Source organism: Camelus ferus, chromosome 3 (genome assembly GCF_009834535.1).
Source record: "Camelus ferus isolate YT-003-E chromosome 3, BCGSAC_Cfer_1.0, whole genome shotgun sequence".
NCBI classification, from domain to species: Eukaryota; Metazoa; Chordata; class Mammalia; order Artiodactyla; family Camelidae; genus Camelus; species Camelus ferus.
Window position 1 is genome coordinate 93,133,247 of NC_045698.1, and position 24,389 is coordinate 93,157,635.

At 47.5% G+C, this 24,389-nt stretch overlaps 1 long non-coding RNA gene and 1 pseudogene across 1 annotated transcript in view; one reads left to right on the forward strand and one right to left on the reverse strand.

Annotated features, from left to right (window-relative positions):
• Positions 1 to 765: 765 nt before the first annotated feature.
• On the forward strand, positions 766 to 2,066 carry LOC102523138 (annotated as a pseudogene).
• Positions 2,067 to 12,310: 10,244 nt separating this feature from the next.
• LOC116662705 overlaps positions 12,311 to 24,389 on the reverse strand; it is a 28,078-nt gene continuing 15,999 nt past the window's right edge. The window contains exons 2-3 of the long non-coding RNA XR_004318712.1: positions 14,488 to 14,658; positions 12,311 to 14,230 (exon numbers count right to left, since the gene is read on the reverse strand). This is a non-coding gene — a long non-coding RNA (uncharacterized LOC116662705). The remainder of the gene's footprint in view (positions 14,231 to 14,487; positions 14,659 to 24,389) is intronic.

Below are 24,389 nucleotides of genomic sequence, written 5' to 3' on the forward strand. Positions count from 1 at the left end.
AATAAATTCTCAAAGGAGCTGTTTCTGTGTGTGAGACAGGCAGCTGTCTCTTCATTTATTTGCCCAGCTCATCTTCATGCAAAGATTTCAGGCCACTAGGGTGCTGGGCTGCCTTTCTGATCCAGCTCCGAGGGCAATCCTCAGGGGCATTTGGCAACATCTGTAGATAAGTTTAATTGTCACAACAGGGGAGCTTGCACTCCTGGCAAACACTGGATAGAGGCCAGGGATGCTGCCAAGCATCTTACACAGGACGGCCCCCACAACAAGAATTACCTAGGCCAAAAGAGCAACAGTGCCGAGGTTCAGAAAACCTATTTAATCAAATTCTCAAGATTAGTTGGCCCTTGGGGTCTCAGACATCCCCGGATCAGGGGCCACTGAACCAGGCAATCCCCCCAGGCAGCCATGAGAGGCTCCCGTTGCCTCCTTCACTTGCCGCGTCTCCCTCCTCCTGCCCTCAGACCTCAATTATGCCTCAGTTAACAGTTTCTGAGCAACAAGCATCTTAAGGCATTGTGCTGGCCCTGAAGGGACCAGGGGAGACAAAAACAGAGTCTCTGCCTTTTTCAGGGAGCTCAGAGGCTGCTGGGATAAACAACGTATTCAAATATGACAAGTGCTATGTGGGTACAAACACTAAGATATCAAATGAAAGAGGGGCCCAACTTTAACCAAACGATTGGAAAAGCCTCTGAAAGGTGACAGTTGAGGTCTGAAGCAGGAGCCTTCTTTTAATGAAAAGACAATATAAGTAACACTAACATGTACCTCTTGGCTGGGGGGCAGCCTGAGCCACAGGAAGGGCGCCCTGGGGGCAAGGAGGACGTGAGCAGTGAGGCGTTGTGGCCGTGGAAAGTGAGGAGCTGCCCTTCACTGTCAGCCGGGGGCGAGCACACGGCCACGCTCCCACCCAGCTGCCCACAGTCACTCGGAAGAAACGTCAGCCGCCGGCCTGCGGGCCACCTACCAGCGAGTCCTCGATAGAGTGGAGCTCCTGCTGCCTGAGAAATTGAGGCCGTGTACAACCACCCAGCAGGGCCCAGAACAGTATTTTCCTGGGCTCCAATTATGAAATGGGGCTTGGTGTGTGCTGGATTGGCTGACATGGCCAGACCCGCAGAAAAGCTCAGCACAGCTCAATCGGCTGTTTTGATGGCAACAGGGTTCATTTGGTCAAGATATCCACTTGTAATTATTCCAAAAAAGTGGAGTCTGTTTGCTGTTAGTTTCTTTGTTGGTGCAGTAGAAGCCTCTCAGCTCTTTTGTATTTGGAGATACAACCAAGAATTAAAAGCTAAAGCAAACAAATAAGAGCTCCTGATTACCCTAACGGTCTAGACGTGTAACCACTGGGACTTGGTTTAATTTATCATTCAGTTATTTACAAGGTGGTGCTAACTGTGCTGAAGTTTGGAAGGCATAAAACAAATCTAACTGTGATTGGGAGATAGTACATGATTCAACAGAAAAATAAAGCAAACTTTTAGTTAAAAAAATAAAATAACATGCATCTCTTCACATTACTCACAATTCTCTCCCCCACCCCCACCTACTATAACTGCAACTACGTTTTTTTTTTTTAATATAATAAACTCATCTCCGGACTCTGTCCATGCATTGCTATAGCATTTCAACCGCCACTCAAGTATCTATATTGTGTCATGAGCTTTTCTCCTTTGTTGCTGTCTAGTTTGGTGACGATCATTTGTAACCGTGGTCAGTGTTGCAGGGCTGATTTTCTAAATGGTTCCCCGACTGTTGTTCATTTATACTGTGGGAAAGGTCACTCATGTAGAGCTTCAGGAGTCATGCTCAGCTCACCAATTTCACCGGCCTGGAGCTGCCCTCCCGCTGTTCCCTCTGTGAGTGCTACTGAGGTAAGTGGGATGACCACTATTTTATGGTGGGACAAGACCTTGAGATGGGCAAACCTGATTGCACACTGGGGAGCCTTGATAAAGTGCAGATTCCTGAGCCCTATCCCATTTGCCCAATCACGATCTCAGGTGGAGGTTTAAAATATGTCCAATTATTCTTTCACAATCTTCCTTTCAAAAGGTGGATCCTAATTCCCCTCTCTTTGAATGTGGACCGAAGGATTTAGTGACTTGCTTCTAATGAAAAAATGCAGAAGAAGTGATGCCATGTGACTTCCAAGGCAGGTCAGAAAAAACATTGGAGCACCTGCCTTGCTCTCCCTAGGATCAATGCGGAAGGAGCCGGCGGCCATGGCATCAGGACACTCAAGTAGCCCTGCAAGAGGCCCACGATGGGAGGAACTGAATCCTCCTGCCAACAACTGTACTCTTTGTCCAGGACAGTCTGTGTTCACACTAAAGTCCCATATCCCAGGAAATCTCTTATTACTGGGCAAATGGAGATGAGTGGTCACCCCAACCCCAAAGAGGCAGCACCATCTTCCCAGCCATGTGAGTGAGTCACTGTGCAGGCCAGGCCCCCAGGCCCAGCCAAGCCTTCAGATGACCTCAGCCCCGGCTAACACTTCATGAACTTCACATGAGACTCTGAGCCTAGTTACACAGCTGAGTCACTCTTTAACTCCTGACCTACAGAAGTATACAAGATAATAAAGTTTGATTGTTGTTTCAAGCCACTACATTTATTTAGCAGCAATAGATGAGTAATATACTCAGGAATCTCTGTTTCAAGACACTTCTGGGTGATGTGGTCTATGAATCAGCATTTGTGAACCATGGATCTGCTCTGATTCCCTAAGCAGCACTTTCCAACAGATCTTCCTGCAGTGATGAAGCAGTGGTACATCTGTGCAGTCCAATATGGAAGTCAGTAGTCAGCTATGGCTATTGAGCTTAGAAATGTGGCTGGTGTGACTGAGGAACTGAATTTTTAATTGATTTAATTTTAATGAATTAAATTTTCAATTTAAATAGCACACGTGTATGAGTCCATTTATATAACATTCTCAAAATGACAAAATTATGCAGACGGAAAACAGATTAGTAGTTACCAGGGGTTAGAGATGGAGGGTAAGAGTGGTGGGTGTGATTATAAAGATGAGAGATTTCTGTGGTCATGGAGTAGTTCTGTATCTTGATTGTGGTAGTGGTTACACAAATCTATACATCTGAGAACGTGACCTAGAACTTTATACACATTGTAGCAACATCAATTTCCTGGTTTTGACACTGCACCATAGTAACGTAAGATGTAACCATTGGGAGGAACTAGGTAAAGGGTTCATGAGACCTCTCTGCACTACTGTTCAACTTCCTGTTAATCTATAATTATTTCAAAATTAAAAGTTTACTTTTTTTTTAAGTAAGAGATAAGCACAAAGCATCAAAGAGCACACACGGCTATTCCTACCATGCCGGCCAGTGAGGCCCCAAATAATGCACAGATCCCCCTGATCTCTTCTGGTCATGTAGCCTCTGTCCAGAACTCCTGGTGACAGGAAACTCACTGCCTCACGAGGTTTTGTTTGGCAGCTCTAATAATAAGAAAGCTCAGGTCAGCAGGTTTCAGGGTAGAAAAGCTTTCCCCTCAGCTCTCCATTTGTGCTAGAATCGTGAATTAGGCCCAGACCTGGAACGAGTTCTCACCCCTAGGGAGAGAGCCCAAGGGACCCAACAGGAAAAGGGCTCCAGTCACCCACCACTTTCATTACCATCACTTGTCACTCAGGAGACAGACTGCAAGGACCTCGCCCTTTGCCCAGTGCAGCCCTGGGTGACCACCATGTCAGACGCAGAGGCAGCCATTACTGAGCATCCCAGCTGACCAAGGGAAAACTAAACCCAGGTACAGGAGTTTAGACACTGAGGAACCTTGCAGACCTTCTGGTGTTATTCCCTGCCTTTTATAGATGGGAAAATGAAGACTTGGAGTAAATGTATAGGGATCAAATTCACTTAGTTCAAACAAGCATGTATTATCTGTGGGAAGCTGACAAATGCTTCATGCTGGCTTTGAAGATGGAAAAAGAGACCATGAGCCAAGGGATGCAGGTCTAGATGCTGGAAAAGGCAAGAAAGTAAGATTCTCTCTGAGAGCCTTGGAGGGAACATGGCCCTGACAGTACCTTGGTCTGGGCTCAGTGAGACCATTTCAGATTTCTGGCTTCCAGAACTGTAAGACAATACATTCCTGCTGCTTAAAGCCACAGCATTTGTGGCAGTTTGTTACAGGGTTAGGAAACTATGATACTGCCTAACAAAACTACATCTGCTCTCACCTTTGACCCAGGAACCCACTTCTAGGACTTACTCTGCAGCTACACCTCCGATGTGAAATATGTATGCACAAGGTTATTCATTGCAGAATTGTTTGTAATTGCAACATCCTGGAAACCACTAAATGTTTACGCACATGGCTGAATAAACTATGGTATGACTACACCATGGAGTAGTATGTAGCTATAATTTAAAATGAAGAAACTAATACCAATTGATTCCCCAGAGATGTTAAGTGAAAAAAACAAAAACATAAAAGAGTATTTATGGTATGCTACCTTTTCATGGAAAGAAGAAGGGAATATAAGAAAATATGTGTATACCTGCTCATTGTGCAAGAAAAAACATTGAGGAAGGAGACACTATTAATGAGATGCTTACCTACATGGGAGGATGGGAACGGATGATGATGAGGAGGGAAGGGGAATGGGCAGAAGTCATGATGGGGGAGTGCCTCCCCTCTGACTTTGTCTTTTTGTATAGTTCTGAGTCTTAAAACCGTGGTAATATTTCATATACCAAAAATGTTAATGAAAAACAACCAGGATACGGGGGAGACCCAAACTGAATAAAGACAGTAACGACTGCACTCACCTGTATTAGAAACAAGTAACAGAGCCAGTCACACCAGAAAGAGGGGAAGAAAAGAGCTCATCTAAGTAACTTTGGAGAACATGATTTTGACTACGCGTGGTTAGACCACAGACAAAAAGAGAACTGTGCCCATTTATTTTAGTTGGTAAACTTGCCTTTCAGAAGAGTATGGGTCAGCAACTCTAAAACTACTTTGTGTGTGTAGTGGATTAAGCTGTGTCCCCAAAAAAGATAGGTCCAAGTCCTAATCCCCAGCACCTATGAATGTGACCTCACTTGGAAATGGAGTCTGAGCAGGTGTAATCAAGTCAAAGACCTTGAGATGAGAGTGGGCCCTGAATCCAATGACTGGTGTCCTTATAAGACAAAGAAGAGGGAGACTGGGCACCCAGAAACACACGGGGAAGAGGCCATGGGACTGGAGTTACGCAGGCACATGCCAGGGAACGCCAAGGGCTGTCTGCAGTCACCAGAAGCTGGGAGAGAGGCACGACCACATATTCCCTCAGCACCTCCAGAAGGAACCAACCCAGCTGACACCATGATTTTAGAACTGTGAGAAAATAAAATTCTGTTGTTTTAAGCCACCCAGTTTGTGGTAATTTGTTGTAGTGACTTTAGGAAATTAATAGACTGTGTATAGTGGGAACAAGAAAATAAGTAAGTACATGTGGATAATGAGGACCAAGGCTCTCACTTTTGAAGAAAGGAGTTACAAACAAGGAAAGGAAAGAAAGTTAAAATAAACCCTGGGGTATTGAATTGGGATCAGAGGTATCAATATAAATTCACGATTGTTTAAGAGAAAGAGAGAAAAGAAAGAGATGGAGGTGTGGGCGTATGTGTCTACACACAGTGGACAGCTTTGTCCACTGACAGGGCTTAGAAGCAATGATACTTCAGTAACGATGAGTCCACCTGGTCCCCAGATCTTGGTTTGTAAGCACCATGCTCCAGTAGAGGGAACCAGGGTTGCCTGGAAAAATGGCTGCCGCCAGGGCTGAGGCAGGGACAGTATAAGTCGAGACTGGTATATTTTGTGATTCCAGAAATTACAAATTTGCTAAGAAAAAAGTATATGGGCGTACACAGGAGGCAATCTGAAAGAGCTCTTGATTGCCAGACCTGGGAAAATTTGAGCAACAAATAAGGATATTAATTAATTGTAATCCACAGAATAAAATAAATCTCCATGAATCCATACTGATATAAATAAATATTAAATAAACAAATGGAGTAGAAGGGACAACTTTTCCTTACCTTAGAATTCTAATTAATAAATGTAGAGGAACTACTGGAAATAGAAAGTCACCCTTTGCCAAACACCACAGTAATTGTTGCAGGCAAGAACTGTCAACAGATGCTAAAACTAGTGAGCGAAAACATGACAAGAGATAGAATATTTGCATAGTCTGAACGTGTTTCCTCTCAAGATATTTTTTAATTACAAAGTGAAAAAATAGTAGCTTTACAGTGAGGAAACCTGGCAGACACCACCTTAACCACATGATCAAAGTTATCATCCCCAGTAATGAGACATGTAAGCACACGTGCCTCCTGACCTCACACTCAGGGAAGAACGCGGCACCACTTCCACGTGTTCTGGCCAGTGCGCACGACCTTAGCCTAATCGGGAAAGACCGGGGGACAGTCACAAAACAAACGGCCAATACTCTTCAAGTGTCAAGTCATGAATGACTGGGGAACAATCCTAGATTGGGAGAAAATAAAGAGACAAGACAACTAAAAACAGGATATAATCTCCGGATTGAAAAAAGGACACTAGTTAGTCAACTGAAGTTCTGTTAAGATCTGTAGATTAGTGAATTGTATTGTATCAATAGTAATTCCTCTTTTTAGATCATTTTACTGTGATTATAAATGATACTGGTATTAGGGTAAGCAGAGTGAAAGTGCATCTGAACTCTCAGTACTATTTTTACAATTAAAATTATTTCAAAATAAAGGAACTTTTTTAAAGAGAATTAATTAAATCACATCTATGTGTGAGGGACTGTGCTATTGTAATAAATGCTAGATATGCCCTCTATCCTCAAAGAGTTACAAAGCATGGAGTTTACAAACAATAAACAAGGAAACAAATAAATATATATAAATGATATATTATTTCAAAGAGTGAAAAGTGCAACAGAGAACATGAAATGGGGAGAAGAATTAGATAAGTGTTCTAGTTTACTTAGGGTGGCAAACTCAGAAGGGAAACCATGTAAACATCTGACAGAAGAGTGGACCAGGCAAAACAGACAGCAAGTGCAAAAGCCCTGAGCGGGGAACAAGCTTGATATGTTTGATAAGCAAAAAAGGTTGACTGTGGCTGGAGTGAAGCCAGTGAGGGTGTTAACAGTATGAGAAGAGATTGGAAGAAGGGCAGGAGCAGAGCTTCCGGGGTTTTGACTGCCCAGATCAAGAGTGGAGATTTTCTTTCTCACCCAAATACCAGTGGCTCCTCTCCCCACACCCTACCCCCAAACATCACTCACAATGTGAATATATGTAGGACAGCATGAGGCAGGTGCTTATGAGTTCAAAATAACTACAGTGTTGTTTTGAAAACATGAAAAGATTTTTGGAAAGATGACTCAATTCTCCCAAGCCTACTTTTCTTGATTCAAACTGCTATAAAACCTTCATTTGTAGAATGATCTGGTGTGTTCCCTGAGCTTTTGCCTGGTTGGAACACATGCTTCACCAAGTAAGTCCTCACCGTTTGCTAATCAGCCGGTAAAAAAGTAGTTCTGCACATCAGTATGACAGTAAGCTGCAAGTCTACCGTAGACCACAAAACCTCTGAAGAGAAAGTCAGTGAACAGCCTGCCAGGTAATGCAAGGTGTGTCTATGTTGACTTGTAAATATTATCACTGAGACAAAACATAAAATGAGCAAATGTCCGTAGTACAAAACCTGTGGACCCCAACAAAATGTCCACAGACACTGAGGTAAAGGCCTAGTCACAGACACATTCTTTACTTACAATATTCTCTAAGGACCCAGTCGTGACCCGCTGACCTGCATGCCACACATTGTCACAGCACTGCAGCGGGCCCACATGAGGGAAATGAAGCATGTTCTTCAGAAAGAGTCTGGAATTTCTCCCCACCTCAACCCACCCTTCCTCGAGGGCTGGCAAAGGACCCGGGAACCAACCTTTTGGTGCTGCAGTGATTCGCAGCCCTGGCTTCACATTGGTATCATCTGGAGAGTTCTGCACACCCGGGTGCCCGCCCACTCCAAGAGACGACGATTTAATTGCTCTGGGATGGGCCCCCGCCGAAGGCAGTACTTCCAAAAGCGCCCTCTGGTGACTTCCGCGCAGCCGCGGCTGACCACCTTCTACAGCCAAATGCAGACCTGGTTGCTGCTAGAGAATTGGCCACCAGACGGCGCTAGAAGCTAATGCAAAGGCGCTATGGGCTGTTCTCAAACTCTGCTGTCGCTTGGAGGAGACAGTCCTTGAAATTAAGGGTGCAGACGCTAGCCTCTGGCCTCTAGCAGGTTTTTTCATCCTAAGAGTGTGGGATGTCTGCCTAGGGGCGTTTCCCCCAGATTTCCAGGCTGCTCTTGGCTGGAGCCCGCCTGGGCCTTAGTAGGGTGCAGGGGATCCCAGAAACAGCACCTCTCCCCCACACCTGTGATCTGGTCAACCAAGAAAACAAGGGGTGCCTGCCCACCCCTAGAGACGACTATTTAATTGCTCTGGGATGGCCCCCCCGCCGAAGGCAGTACTTCCAAAAGCGCCCTCTGGTGACTCTTCCGCGCAGCCGCGGCTGACCACCTTCTACAGCCAAATGCAGACCTGGTTGCTGCTAGAGAATTGGCCACCAGATGGCGCTATAAGCTAATGCAAAGGCGCGATGGGCGGTTCTCAACCTGCTGAGTCGCTGGGAGGAGACCAAATCCTTAAAATTAAGGGTGCAGACACTAGCCTCTGGCCTCTAGCAGGTTTTTTCATCCTAAGAGTGTGGGATGTCTGCCTAGGGGCGTTTCCCCCAGATTTCCAGGCTGCTCTTGGCTGGAGGCCGCCTGGGTCTTAATAGGCGGCAGGGGATCCCAGAAACAGCACCTCTCTCACTCACAAACGGAGCAAATTTCCCCACACCTGTGATCTGGTCAACCAAGAAAACAAGGGGTGTCAGCACACCCCTTCTGGGTGCAGGAGCTCTAGGGACACCAAAATAGGCCTCTCCAAAGGCCCGGGGGAGGAGGGGGCTTAGTTCCCAGGCAAGGTAACAAGAATGCTACCTTTCCCTTTGGCAACCAAGAGTAATCTCTAAGAGGGCAACACTCATGCCTTAAAATAAGTGGTGGTACCCATCTCGAAATGCCCTTGAAGAAAACCCCAGTTACTCAGTAGTGCCTACTCCCTGAACAAGAAAGAGGAGATTCTAAGAAGGCATCTGTACCTGAATTACCTTAACTTTCCAAGAATGCAACATGGAGTGTTATGAAACCCTTCAAATCTGGCCCAAAATTCTGTGTGTGCAATTTTTTCCCCAAGAAGAGAGTCTATAGCTTTCACCTGAAAGATTAAGAATACAAAAGATTAAGAGTTATCCAAACAGATGGACTTTAATAAAGAAATTTAAAATATTTGGGATCCAGTTCATTTATTCTAGAATAAACATGTGCACTTTGCTCATCTCGCTGCCACTGGACCCACTCAAGGGGAATCACTCCTGGCCCCTTCCCTTGGTGGTTCAAGGACTTGGCCAGCCCAGGGCCTCCTTCTCAACGTCTCTGGCCACCTGCAGGCTCTGGGCACGATGGAGCTCGCCTTGCTCAGGTGAATTCTTTCCTTGGGAAGTAGCAGAAAAGAGGTCTTCCTGCCTATAGACTGAAAATTCCTTGAACTACCTTTTCTGCTTCAGGTACCTGCATACCTTACAGGAGGGGTCACAGGCCCAATGGGGCACATCCGTGGATTATAGCCCCAGGCTATGTGGGAGCCTCTACCACACCAGCAGGAAGATGGAGGAGGGGAGCTGGGGCTGGAGGAGACAGGCCTGACGGCCAAGGTCCCAGCAGGATATAAGGTCCCAGCAGGATATGACACACTTTCTAATGGGCCCAGGACTGACTGCTCAGCTGGACCCCAGAAGTCAATGCCGTGAGTGGCTCTGGATGGGGGATAACTCCCTTGCCCCCCACTGAGAGTGGGAGACACAGAGTGGAACAGAGCCCAATCCCTCATTTCACCAGGGAGGAAACCTAAGTTCACAGAGGGGCAGTTCTTGCCTAGTATCACCCAGAGCCACACCTCTGACCCAGGCCTGCTGCCTTCAATGTGGGGCCCTTCCCTGGCCCCATGACGAGTCCCCAGCTCCAAGTATCCCTATGGCTGATGACCCACGCAGGGCAGGCTGGCCGACCTGCCCTCTGAGGGAGTGAGGTGCCACCCCAGCCACCAGCCACCCCCTCCCCAGACACCCTCACACTCCCTGACCCGCCTGGCCACCCTCGAAGCTCCCGAGGTGACCCATTTCCCTCAGCTTCAAAACAAACCAAAATGCAGACCAACATCCTTTGTTTGTTTTGGGGGATCAGAGAAAGGGGAAAGCAGTTCTGTGGGTTTGCACTTAAAAACAAAACTGCTCTGAGCTGCCCGAGCAGAAACCAAACCAAAGGTAAATTCAGAGGCCAGAAACCCTCGTGGCAATGCTGTCTCGGAATGAGTCAGGGGAGGGTGTGGCGGGCTTGGAAACAAGGCTGCCCACTGACCCAGCACTGGTGCCCCAGGTGGGACAGCCGCAGTGGCGGCTCAAGACCATGGCCACCCCACACTCACCCTGCACAGTGTGGACTTGGCAGGAGACCAGGCCCTGATGGGGCCGGGCCTCCTCCCTTAGCAAGGGGGGGTAAGGAGTTGCGCACGGCTGTGGAGCCTGAGCCAGTGACTTGGGACCTCACAGCCCCAACCTACCCTCCATGTCAGCATCCCTAGCCTATTAGCCAGTGCTGAGTGCCCAGGACCAGGTGAAATATATCTGGGCCCTGCCCCATGGGAGCTCCCGGCCAGCAGGTGAGAGAACGGGGACGTGGACTTGGTCAGGTCCTGCATCACCCGTAGGACTTGTGCTTCCTGATGAAACTGGGCTTCCCCAGGCTTCTACCTCCAGGAAGGACCGCACAGCAGGGCAGAAACCAGGATGCCCTCCAAGCATCTGGGGGCTCCTTCCATCTCAATACCCAGGGCATATAGGCCATGGGAGACATGCTTGCTGGGGACTTTACCCAGGTCTTTTCCTGAATTTGAAAGGAGTGGGAGCACCTGAGGCCAGGCCTGCAGAGGCCCAGCTGGTGCTGTTGGAGCCTGTCAACAGCCTCAGTGAACACCCATGAGCCTAGTGTGGCAGGAGGTGGAAGGAGGACAGTGGTCAGAGACTCAAGGGTCAGCTTGAGTATCATCAATATGAATGTCCAAGGATGACCAGAGATGCTCCCAGCTAAGTGAGGATGCCTCACTTCTCCTAAGACTTTCAGATGCACAGTCTCATTTGAGCCTCAGGTCTCTCCAAGCTGAAGAGAATGAAGCAGCTGGGGTTCAGAGAGGCAAAGCAATTACTCAAGGTCACACAGCAAGCCAGTACCATGTCAGCATGGGTCGTACCCCTCCCAGGAATCAGCCCACCCAGAGCAGGATTCTAGACCGTGGGACTGACTGATGGGAGGTAGCTGGAGAGGACCCCTCCCCGCCTCCCTGGTTATTCCAGTCTAGGATGGGTTGAGTAGACTTTGGACTGAGTACCTCCATTTTCTTAAGCTACCCTTTAGGAGTTCTCCGGCAACAAACTGAGCCCCTGACTCTCATTTTCTCCTCCAGTCCTCCCTCCAGCCCTGACCACTTGGTGCCTTCACTGGCCCAATTCAGAGATGATGAAGCTGACACTCATGACCCAGCCCAGGTCACATAGCTGGGACATGGACCCAAACCCTGTCTTTCCAACTCCATAGCAGGCCTCTTTTCTGCTCGGTACCATCCCTCTCCTGTTTCTTTACCAGTGGGAATTTCTACCTTGCACTTCCTCGTTTCCATAATTGCCCTGAAGTTGGGCCTCCTCCAGGATCCCATGTGGGTTGTGATGTGGGGTCTAACCTTCAGAGGCTCATCTCCACTTGGAGGGAGGTGGATGCATACATCTGTGCAGGGGGCCCTGTCCCCTCCCCATGCCCAGCTCCAGATCCCATTGTGTGCAGGTGTGTGTACCCACCAACGGCAGCCAACATCTGGCTACCCACCAACTATCAATGGGAGATCTGCCCGTCCTTCCTGCCTGGTCCCCCTCAGCTGCTGGGCCCCACAGGGAAGCCCCCAGTGCCTGTGGATTCATAATAACTTCCAAGGCCCTGTTAGCTAGCCAGCATTGCAACTCTCTCAGGGGGACAGAGTATCCTCTTCCTCCAGAACAAGGGCTCAACAGCACATGTGTGTGCACATCTGTGTGTGTGTGCACATTCCTATCGGGGTGTGTGTGCACTTGTATACAGTGCCTAAGTGTGTGTACAGGTATAGAGATAACCATGTGATTTGCTGAGCTGTCTGTGTCTCTGTGTGTGTGTCACTGCATCATTCATATACACAATTCTTGAGCACCTGCTCCATGTAAGTCACCGCATCAGTGCTGGGAACACAAGAGAGAACCGGGCCACATGGAGAGCAGAGCCCTCATGGAGACACCCTCAGCCCAGGCCATGCTGAGGAGAGGAGGCTGGAGCGAGGGCCTCAGTTCTGCACGGGAGCCAGAGGGCAGTTTCGGCTTTTAGGGAACTAGTCTCAAGTCAAGGGCCAGCCCAAGGGCCCAGCAACCCCCAAGAAGGTCTGCCCTGCAAAGCCCCACTCCTTCCTCCCCGACCTCGTCACAGGCCAGCCCTCTAGTGCCACCAAAGACAAAGCAACACCTCCTTCCAGGAAGGAAAAAGCACAGCCAGGGGTCAAGATTCCCAAAGAAAGTCCACGTAGTCAGTCAGAACAACTCCAGGCCCCGCTAGCTTGAACTTGGCTGCTGGTGGAGGAAGCACAATGTGGCCAAGCTGCCTTGTTCACAGAGGGCGCAGCTGGTGCCCTTCTATCTGTTTCCTGTTGCTGCTGGAACACATTACCACAAACATGGTGCCTCCAAACAACACAGATTGATTATCTCACAGCTCTGGAGGTCAGGAGTCCTCAAATCAAGGTGTCAGCATGGCTGCCTTCCTTCAGGAGGCTCTCAGAGAGAATCATGTTCTTGCCTTTCCCGGCTTCTACTGGCTGCCTGCCTTCCTGGACTCCCGACCTCATCCCGGTCTGCAGGGCCGGCAGCGCCTGCAGTGCCAAACACCCCGCACCTCTGCTCTTGTTGTGCCCCCTGTTCTCACCGGCTCTCCTGTGTCCCGCTGGAAGGAGCCTTGTGGTTTCTTTGGCCCCACCTGCATAATCCAGCCTCGTCTCCCCTCTCAAGCTCTTTCAGCACATCTGCAAAGTCCCTTTGGCCATGTAAGGGAGCCTGTTCCCAGGTTCTGGGGATTTGGACGCAGACATTTCAGGGAGGTGGGGAACATTTTTCTGCCCACCACACCCAGAAATGGAAGAACCTAGCCAAGGTCTGAAGGGGTTGGGTGAAGGCCAGAGCTCAGGCTGTGGGTCCCCCAGTTCTGTGTCCTTTTGAGCAGCACCTCAGGATAGAGGAAAGAGAAGCTGGTCTCCTAAAATGTGCTGTGCAGACAGGTCAATAGCACCTGGTTTGCTTTGCATGCCAGTCCACCACCTACTAGTGGGGTGACCTTGGGCACGTGGCTTAATGTCTCAGCACCTCAGTCATCCCACCTGTGAAGTGGGATGAGGAGGAGCCACCGTGAAGCCTGGTTTGAGGCTGCAGAGAGCTTACATCACTGTCAGAGCTGAGGCATTGATCTCAGCCGGCCCCCAGCCCCCTACTCACCCCATTTAGAAATTCGAGAAGCGAGCACCTGAGAGGGAAGGGAGGCACACATGCACCCAGCAGGCCTGGTAACCAAGATAGTGCCCTTGACCCTTGGAGCCTTCTCCTGGCCGCCCCAGAGCAGTGGGGTGCCGCTTTCCTGGAATCTCCCCAGGGAATGAAGCCTTTGATAACTAAGTGGGTCACAGAAAGGGAAAAAAGACTGTTTCTTGCATGAAAAGCAGCCTGATGCAGGGAAGAAATCCTGGCTAAAACAGTTGGGTGTTGCATGCAAGCAGTCCATGGGGTCCCCCCCCCCCGGAGTGGGTGCCCAGACAGAGGCAACAGAGATTCCGTGCGTCCCCACAGTTTGGAAGGAGGATGATGTCAGAGGTGCTGCCGAGGTCTCTCCAAACAGGAAGTTAGGATGGGGTAAGAAGAGGTCCCCGGGGCTTAGGCAGGCTTCCAGGGCGGAAGGGCATGAGCCAGGCCTCAGAGGACCATTCCTGTAGGAGAGAGAGAAGATGCTTTCCTGTCCATCTCCAGGCCACGGGGTCTCCATTCAGTCCCACAGGCGGAAACTCCGGGCCACCAAAGACTGCCTCCCAGTCCCCTCCCCCTGGTCCCCTGATGCTGCCTCCTCACTGTCATACGTCCAATAAGTATTTCATTTGCTCATGGTTCTGCAGACCCTGCCATCTGCTGCAACCCTCTGGGGTGTTTCCTTTTTGCCTTTGCTGTTTTCTGTTTTGATTCTGCACACCTTTTTGTGCCACGTGGATATACGCAAAGCAAATCAGCACATGACCTGTGGTGTTCCCACGTGGGGCGGTGAGGCTGGCTTGGCAGTGAAGCAGGACGTGTGGGGGGGGTCTTCGAGGCACGCTTCACTGCAGTGCCCTGCTTTTCACAACACCCACATCACGGCATGATCCTGGGTCATAAAAGATTAATCAGTATGCTCCAACATTTTTCTCTGACTTTTTAAAAACACAGAAATTCCATCACTACTCATAAAAGAAAGTCATACTCATTAAAGAAAATGGGGTGGTGAGGACAGACCCCCCCCTCAATGACCTCACTGTCCAAAGACAATTATAGCTAATGTCTTGGTCTATTTCCTTCTCATCTTTTTTTTCCCCTGGGCATCTTTTTATTTTTAACATATCTGTGCTGGTGCTGCATGCTTACCTTCTGTTCTGGTTTTTTTTTTTCGCCTTTAGCATTAACTTACTTACTGCTCTATCTCCAGAGTTTAGAGCAGCACTTGACACAGACAGGACCTCAACATCTATTTGCTGAACTAATGAATGAATGAGCATAGGTAATTTTTTGTTATGCAAAAATGATGATAATGATCATAACATGTGACAACTGAGGGCTTAAGTACTTTATAAACATTCTTTCATGTGACACTCACAGTAACCCTATGATGTAGGTACTATCATTATCCCCATTTTGCAGATTTATAAACTAAAGTTTACAGAGAGAGCTGTCCCAGGGTTATCCAGGTCGCACCTGGTCTCAAACCCAGGTCTGACTGACCCCAAGCCTATATTGCCAATGCTAATATATTGTATCACTGCCTCTCAGTGAACGTTTCTAGAAACAACATTTAAAACGACTTCATGATATTTTTTTTTCAATGGGCTTAGCCATTCCTCAGTCTCAGCATATTTTGGTTATTTTCTCTTTTTTCCCTCTACTTTCGTAAATAATTCTACAATAAACAACTTTATGCATAACCAAACTCCATATTTAAGGTCTATTCATTAGCAAAGACTCCCCAGAAATTGAATTACTGGTTCAAATGGTGCATTTTTTAAAGCTTTCAGGCATGTTTTTCCTTCCATGATGTTTTGTTTTGTTTTATATATGGAAATTTAGATGTATTAAACCCACCACCTACTCTTTTGTTATGTCATCCACTGTTTCCAGCTTTGAAACACCTTCCCTTTCCAGAGAAGTTAATAATTCTATTTTTCAGGGGTTGTACGGTTTGCTTTTAAATTATTCAACCCTTTAGTTCTTCAGTGCATCCTTTGAGGGATGCTCTAGAGAGAGGCCCCCATTTACACTTTCAAGTCCCCCCAGGAGTCCCCCTCCTCTGGGCAGGGGGAAGATGAAAGGGAATGTGAAATAAAGAGAGTGAGAAATTCTTTGGATGCTAGTGTTTTCCTAATTACAGGGGAAGGATTGCCACTTCTACACATGAGTGACTTTCTCCCAAGGTCTTCTATTTCTTCTCAGAAGCTTCTAAAGTGCACTGGTTGACCTGGAGTTAAGACAGAATTGTCCTAATAAGAACTGGCTTAAGAAACTCCTGGGAAAACTCAAAGGATGCAAAAAATTCTTCAAATGGAATATGAGAAATATGTCAAATTGGGGTGAGGATGCTGCTGGGCACACCGGGGAATGGGCTTTGGGCAAGGGGGTGATGGAGTCAGGGTAGGAATAGGGTCAGCGACCCAGGTGGATAAAGACCTCCCCCACTTCCCAGCAAAAGAACCACAGGGGAGAAGGGGGAAGGCCTCTGGAGGATGAAGGAAGCCACCCTCTGACTCCCCACACCCCATAGAATAGGCTTCTGGGTGGTCCTTGAGGGCATGCACAGCATCCTGGCTTTGGGAAGAGCAGGCAGCTTATCAGGCCACATATAGGGCATGGGTTGTGCCCAGCAGGAGGCGCGTGGTCAAGGGAGCCAGTGAGGCTGAAGTCCAGCCCACACCCTCCAGCTGAGAGGATGGAACCCTTCTTCCAGCTTTCTCAAAGGGACCGGTAGGGCCAGTGGCTGCCTGGACTGTCACACTGAATTGCAAAGCCCTGGACCAAAACCCAGGAGGCCAGGCCCTGACTCCCACTGGTCATGGCTCTCCAGGTGGGAACCTGAAATACTCTCTCTATGCCTCAGTATCCCCATCTATATGATGAAGGGGTCGGCCAGGCGAGTCCACCAATCCCCATGGAACTCTGCGCTCTGATAATGAGTCTATTCTCAGAGTCTGCAAGCAGCTCTCACACTGCGCTCTAAGCGCTCCACCTGCAGGGCCGAGAGAGAAGACACACGGATCAGGCCAAATGACCGAATAACCAGCCCTCTCCCAACAGAAAGACTATTTCAGAGCAACCTGCATTTTAGTGTGGGGTCAGAACTCCCCAAGGTGCCTTTCCCTTCCAGCTCCCTTTAGAGGGCTTCATTGTCACAGCCTTGTGAGTAAGTCAGCGAGTACCCTCACTCACTCTCTGGTTGTGACACCAGCTGTACCATCTCCCTTTCCTCTTCCTGTAAACCCAGCTGAAGTAGTATTAACAATCAACACTGGCAGAGAAGGTATAGCTCAAGTGGTAGAGCACATGCTTAGTATGCATGAGGTCCTGGGTTCAATCCCTGGTACTGCCTCCAAAAAAATATATAAGTAAGTAAATCTAATTACCCTGCCCCCTCAAAATTAATAAAAATCATAACTCACAACTTTAAAAAAGTTGAAAAAAAAAAAGAAAAACAATCAACACCAACCAATGTCTTGAGCATTGTCAGGCATCATCAACAAGCCTGTGATGGGTCACTGAACCCCCACCTGTCTGCCCAGAGGCCACGCTCCCCCTTTTGCAAGGTTAAGGAACAGAGGCTCCAAATCCAACAACACAACCAAGCAGGATTCGAACTCAGATCACACCGACCCCCAAACCCAGGCCCTCATGACATTTCTACCTCTTTTGTAGATGAGGAAAAGGAAGCAAGGAGTGGTTGTTTCACTTGCCTAGCTCCCCCCCCCCCCAGCAAGTCAGCAAAAAGGTGACTTTCAATTTATTCTGAAAAGGCCCCACTCTATTCACCAGCCCCTGCAATGCCTCATCCCCTCCAAAGCCCGGGAGACTGCATTCTGTCAGTTTCCCTTGGATCAATGGACCTATTGCTCAACCCCCCACCGTTTGCTAGGTCCCTCCCCTGAGCCATGCCAGGGCCAGGTGCTCTGGGGAGAAGGCCAGGCCCCCATCCTGCAGGGAGAAGTGCTCAGTCCTAGAGAGCCGGGCTGGGAGGAAGTCCAAGGGTGGGGGTGGGGGACAGAGCAGGTTGTTCACTCCATTCTGCCTGCCTCACCACATTCCAGGACAGGAGCAGTGCCCGCCCATCCCACACTGATGAACAGGAACCTCCACTTTGCTGGGCAACTTGGGCCACTCAGTATCTCTGTGCTACCTCCAGGCCACAGCCCACCCACCGTGGCAGGTATTCAACCAACCCCTGCAGCCTCACCTGGGAGAGATGCGTTTTCCCTAAACCACAAATCAACCAGTCAGAAACAACGCTTCCTCCCATTCTTTATGTCGGGTTCCTCCCAGAGCTGGCATTTACTCATAGGCATTAAAAACGCACAGAACCGAGTACAGCGGAGAAGTTACGACTTCCCGCGGTTTGCAGAGCCAAGAGGAGGGAACAAGGGGCTCCTTTGTTGCGAGGGTTGCTGTTTGTCACTGACTACGGCATTCTTAAGGAATTATGATATTAAAGATTTAATAACCATTTGATATATGCAGTAAAACGATTCAATTACAGCATTTCTGGAAAGTGCTGTCATCTGTTACAGGAATTTACCAAGCGTCTTTTAATAAAGTCGGTTCTAAATGAGACACCTCTTTGGCGCGGTAATTTTCTGAATGAAGCTACCCTGAAGTACTAATTAGTTTGTTTTTAATGCTTAATTTACTCTGCCAACAGAGTGGTTAGGGTGGAGCTGACCTGCTGGAACTGGATGAGGTACAATGTGCAGCAGGTATGGCCTCTCCCCGCTGGAGAAAGGGAGGGATTTCATTTCACCCCATCAAACTTCTACGTTGCCTGCTGAACTGACCACAGACTTCAAATTTACCTGGGAAATGCCTCAGCCACTGCCCCTGCTCCTGATTAAGGCAAGGAAGCCACTTCACACAGGAAGCGAGGGTGAGTTGCCTTGGATGGGAGTGGCTGCCCTGTCATTCGTGGTGTCAAGCAGAGTGCATTTGGGTGTCAGGTTGGAAAGCGGCCTGGCTGATCTCAGAGGTCCCTTCCTGTCCAGTGTCCCTCTGACGGTTCCTTTATGGTTCACTGGCCAAACATTGATTAGACCCCTCTCTGTGCACATAAATGAAGAACAAAGAGGGGCACGATCCTGCCTTGGCAGTGCCCACAGTGGGACTGCACAGGATGGAAGGGGATAGCCAAGGTGAGGAAGCCACAAAGGAGACAGGCAGGCGGCTCTGGAAGCACAGGGTGGGGACAGGGAGGCCCCCCAGGGAAGTCACAAGGAGGGTTGGAGGGTGGATGTAGGAAGTGGTTTAGGAACAGGAGATAGACCCGGTTGTGGCACCCACTGGGTGATTTGCCCTGAGGGAAGACAGGCCCTGGGAAGAGTTTTCAGCCCCAAAGGAGGCAGGAGAAATCTCGAACACTTCCCCACTAGTCATGTGTGCACGTGTACATCCCCACACTCATCAGGTCCTCATGATGTATAAGGACAATTGCTTATGTTGTTTTTAATTCTTTTTTCTTCTTACTTGAAAGTAAACACACACTTGTAAAAATGTCACACAATATAGGAATATATAGATTAAAGAGTAAAAGTCTCCCATTATCTCAATTAGCAGCCCCCTCCCAGAGAAACCACCACTGACATCCTTCCAGACCTTCTCCTAAGTGAATGCGTGCACGTGCACACACGCACGCGTGCACATACACACACACATTGCTTGTTTTACAATATCATATAAAACACATGGTTCTGTGACTTCTTTTCACTTTATGGCATATCATGAACATCCTTTCATATCAGTTGGTACATACAAGTCTACTTCATTCTTTTTACTTTAATTAATTAATTAATTTTTTAATGGAGGTACTGGGGATTGAACACAGGACCTCATGTCTGCTAAGCACACACTCTGCCACTGAGCTATACCTTCCTTTTTGACAGCTATGAGTATTCAATAGCACAGTCTACTTTATTTGTATCACCCTATGATGGACATTAAGGATTTTTTTTTCAACAATTGCAAATAAAGCTGCAGTGAACATTCCTGAACATAACTTTTTCTGTTACTTACCCTGTAGACATATTTGGAATAGCAAGATGCTTCTCTCTTATTGTGTAAGTTTTTCTATATGAAATGTTCTCAGAAGTGTACTCCTGGGTCAAAAGTACACATGTCTTTTAAATGGTAACAGATACTTCTAAGTGGCCCTTCGGGAACAGGCTGGGACCCTTTGCTCCCTGCTATGTTCATACAATAGTACCTGTTTCCCTGCATTCTCTTCAACGCTGGGTATTATTCATCCTTTAAATTTTTTGCCAATCTGATGAGCAAAAAAAAAAAAAAAAAAAAATCAAAAGGTGCTGCTCACTTTTGTCACTTCTGTCCTTGTTTTCTAAGTAAGTGGTACAGGAAGGCTGCGTAAGTGGATGGAGGACCCCAGGGCAGCAGCCTGGCCGTCCCTGGCTGACCGGGACCCTGACCTCCTGCGAGACCTTGGGCAGACCGCCCACTGCACCAGCCTCAAGCATCCAGGTGTGCTCGGGGCAGAGCCGACAGGGAGCAGAGTCCCAGGGCCTGAGGGGTCTGAAGAGGCAGGGCCTTCCTCAGGCTCAGACCCTGACAGAGCAACACTGACCTGGGCTCCACTGACCTGGGGACTGTGGCCCCGGTGGACAGGCTCTGCTCCCTGCTTCGCCCTTTCCCCATGAGTTGAGGCCAGGCCACCCAGCAGTCAAGGGTGGGCCTCCCCACTCCCCCCATTGCCTCCCAGACTGGCCTTCCCAGCACTCCTCAGCAGAAGAGACAAGCCCACGTGACTCAGCACTGCACATGGTCCCTGGTCTGAGACGGGCCATGACTCACACATGATGAGCCTTCCGTCCGAGGCTTTGCCAGCCTGTGAGGCGGCAACACTGGCAGGGAGCATCAGAACTCTAGGCTTGGGGCGATGGGGAAAGAAAGGCCCTGATGGGAGCAGCAGGCTGGGCTCTCTTACAGCTTCCCTCCCCACCAGCCAACGTGAGGCTCGCAGGCTCGCAGGCCACAGAGCCAAGTCCAGTTTCAGGGGTGTGAGCCCGGGCGGAAGGCTTAGACATGCTCAGACCCAGTTCTTCCCCGGCTCCAGACCAGGAGGAAACTGGCTGGCGTCAGAGCCCAGTGGAGTTTCAGAGCCTGCGTCTTCCAACCGAAACTACCAGAGTCCAGTGACAGGGCACCTGCCACGTGCAGTGGGTGTTGGACCCTGGGAGGGGCTCCCCTGTCCTTCAGGACATGCCCCACACCCAGTGCCTAAGCAGCCTTGCTCACAGTCACCAGTGGGAGCTGACACCCCAGGTGTGCTGAACATCGGCACATCCCCAAGCCATTTTAGCACACAAGGGTTTCCAGAGTTTTCGGAGAACTAGGTGATTCCTTTGTTCTAGAATAGTGAGTCCAGACACAGCCTGCACCCCCTACCCCAACCATGCCCCCCACACAAAATGCCTTTAGTTCAAGAACAGATTCTCAGCAGCAGCAAACTTAAATGCTACCCATTTGATGTCTTGTTTGTTTCCTTTTGTTGTAAATGTTTGATTGTGTGGCTGAAGGTGATGCAGAGAGGCACAGGCTGCAAGGGGTGAGGGCCAAAGCCAGCCTTGGGCAGAGGCCCAGGGAGACTGTGTGTCTCCTGCAGGAGCCATCATACCCCTACCAGGGCTCCAGCCTTCACTCTCTGGATCATGAAATCCACAGGCCTCCCTGCAGCCTCCAGGGCCCAAGTTGCCCCACTGTGGGCTCTGCTGGTAATGACTTGTTTACATGCTGGGCTGCTGGCCTTCAAAACTGCATGGAACAGGCTGAATACTGACTCTAACTGGCATGCATTGCACACAGTGAACCCAAGGGCAGGACTAACAAGGGACAGACCCTATACTTTGGCAGCTGAAAACTTGGCAGCTGAGCCATTTCTTAAGAACCAGTCATAGTAATGGCCCCCATATCCAGAGGCAACTGTGGTTGGCAACTGTGCTCCAGCCACCAGACTGATGCATCTCACACATATCATCCCAGCCTGTGCTGAACTGCCCACCCAATGATAAGAGCCTGCGTCCCCAATCCCTGGCACCAGGAGATGCTCAATCAGGAAGTACTGTTGCATGAACAGTAAGGCGGACACAGATAAGGAAACCAAAGCCCTTTCCAGTCAGGGTACTCTTTCCAAACATTTCTCTCCTATAATCATTTTCCTTTTGGAGATGTGACATGTTTTGCTTTATTTTCTTTTAATTTTGAAGCATTTCAAACTCGTGGAAAAGTACGGAAAATAATATGATAGATCAAACTCCATTTTTAAAAAGCAAAGAATTTATCAGTGCAGCATTCAGGATAGGGATTCCCTCTGGGCTGAAAGACAAGGGGTGGGGAAGGGGGACACAGGTGGGGAAATGGTGTTGGAGGGATCAACGGGCTCATTTTCAAATTGTACTTCACAAACCACATATCTGTTGCATAAATCATTCTATGTGTATTATGTATATTACACAGAAACTTATAAAAAAGAAAACCAAAAAAAGATATTTTAATACTTAACCATAAGTATAAATTTCTTATAAATAAATTAGAAATCTTGGGGAAAAAAAAGAAAACCATATAACATACTTGTACACACCATCCAGATTTAACAAATGAGATTATATCGTTTTGGCTTCAGATCTCCTCCCTCTTTTTGTCTTTCAGGAAATAAACATTACACATCTGGTAAAGCCCATCCTCCATCCTGTTCCCTATCTTTCCTCCTGGAGACAACTATGTCTTATACCCCGTTTGTATCTTGACCTTATATCCAACCATCTTACTTAACTCTTCTTTGTTCAAACAGCTTGCCTCTATATTTCCCCGAATTTTTTGTGTAGACAATCATGTCATCTGCATATAAAATTGCAATTTTTTTCTTCCATTTAAATTTTTATTCTTTTTCTTGTCTTACTCTGCTGGCTGAAACATGTAGTACAATGTTGAATGGTATTAGCAATAGCAGGTCGACTTCTCCCATGTATGATTTTAAAGGAAAAGCTTCAAATATTTTGCCATCAAGGATATTGTCTGCTGTTGGTATTGATAGACATCCTTTATCAGGTTCAGAATGTTTCCTTCAGTTCTGAGTTGGCCAAGAGTTTTTATAATGACTGATGTTAAATTTTTATCAAATGCTTTTTCTGTTTGCATCTATTGAGATGATTACATGAGTTTTCTTCTTTACTCTATTAATTTGGTAAATTACTTCGGGTTTTCTTGTTTTAAACTGTCCTTGTATCCCTGCTGGGTCAATTATAGATATATTCAGTTCACTAATACTTCATTTAGGATTTTTGCCTTTCTCTTCATAAGCAAAATTGGCCTATAATTTTCTTTTCTCAAATTGTCCTTAACCAGCTTGCATATCAACATTACATTAACCTCATAAAGTTAATCACAAAACATCCCTTCTTTTTCAATTTTCTGAAACAGTTTTTTTTAAAAAGGGAGGATATCTGTTCCTTGAATAATTTAGCAAAAACCACTCATAAAACTATCTGGGCCAATTGTGTGTCAGTATGTTGGAGGGCTGTTGTTAGTTTTTAAATAAAGTTTGAATTTAGGAATAATTTTTGATTTGATTAGAAAGAAAAGTTTTGCAAAGTAGCCAAGAGGGTTCCCCCTCACCTCTCACCTAGTTTCCCCTAATGCTAATATGAGGGCATACCCATGGTACACTTGTCAAAATAAGAAACTAACATTGACTGTTAAATAAACTCCAGACTTCATTTGGATTTCACCAGGTTTTCCAATATGTCTTTTTTTCGTTTCAGCATCCAACGTGGAAAACCACATTATATTTAGGGAAGTTTGCATTTTATGTTTACTTAACAGTTTTGGTTCATTGTTATAGTAACGAGCCCCTATTGAATGCCTATCCCTGTCTCCTTACTGATGTATAACCCCTCCCACATTGATTCAGTGACTTGCTTTGGCCAAGATTTGTTATTATTTGGCCAGTGAGACACTGGCAAATGTGACACAAGCAGAGGCTTGAATATAATTGTGCCCTGGGGCTTGCCCATTCTGCTGCTTGCCGGGAATCCTTCTGCTAATATGAGAAGCACGGAATAGCCTGATGGAGATGTGTGTCTCAGCTGACAGCCAATATCAACTACCTGACATCTAAGGCAGGCCATCCTGGACCATCTAGACCCAGCAGAGCTGCCAGACGGCTGCCACTGCCTGAATGACCCAGGGTGAGACCTGCAGAAGACCTCTTCTTACGACAATGCCTGGCTAACCTGCTGACCCGCAGAATCATGAGCAAATAAAAGGGTTATTCTTTTAAGACACTATGTTTTATGGTATTGTTACTCAGCAAAAAGTAACTGATACAAAGGATACAGAACTGTTGTTTTTCTATAACTTCTTGAATCAGTTTTGGACATTTACATGTTTCTAGAAAATTACCCATTTCTTTTGAAATTTTGAATTCATCGGCATTAAGCTGCTTGTAATATTCTCTCCTAATTAAAAAGAAATCTCTACAGTATCTTTTAGCACATTCACTTTTTAATTATTTTAAATTAAATCATTTAATAAGTTAATTTAGTAAACTAATCTATTGTTATTTGTCCCTTTTCTCTCTCTCTCTCT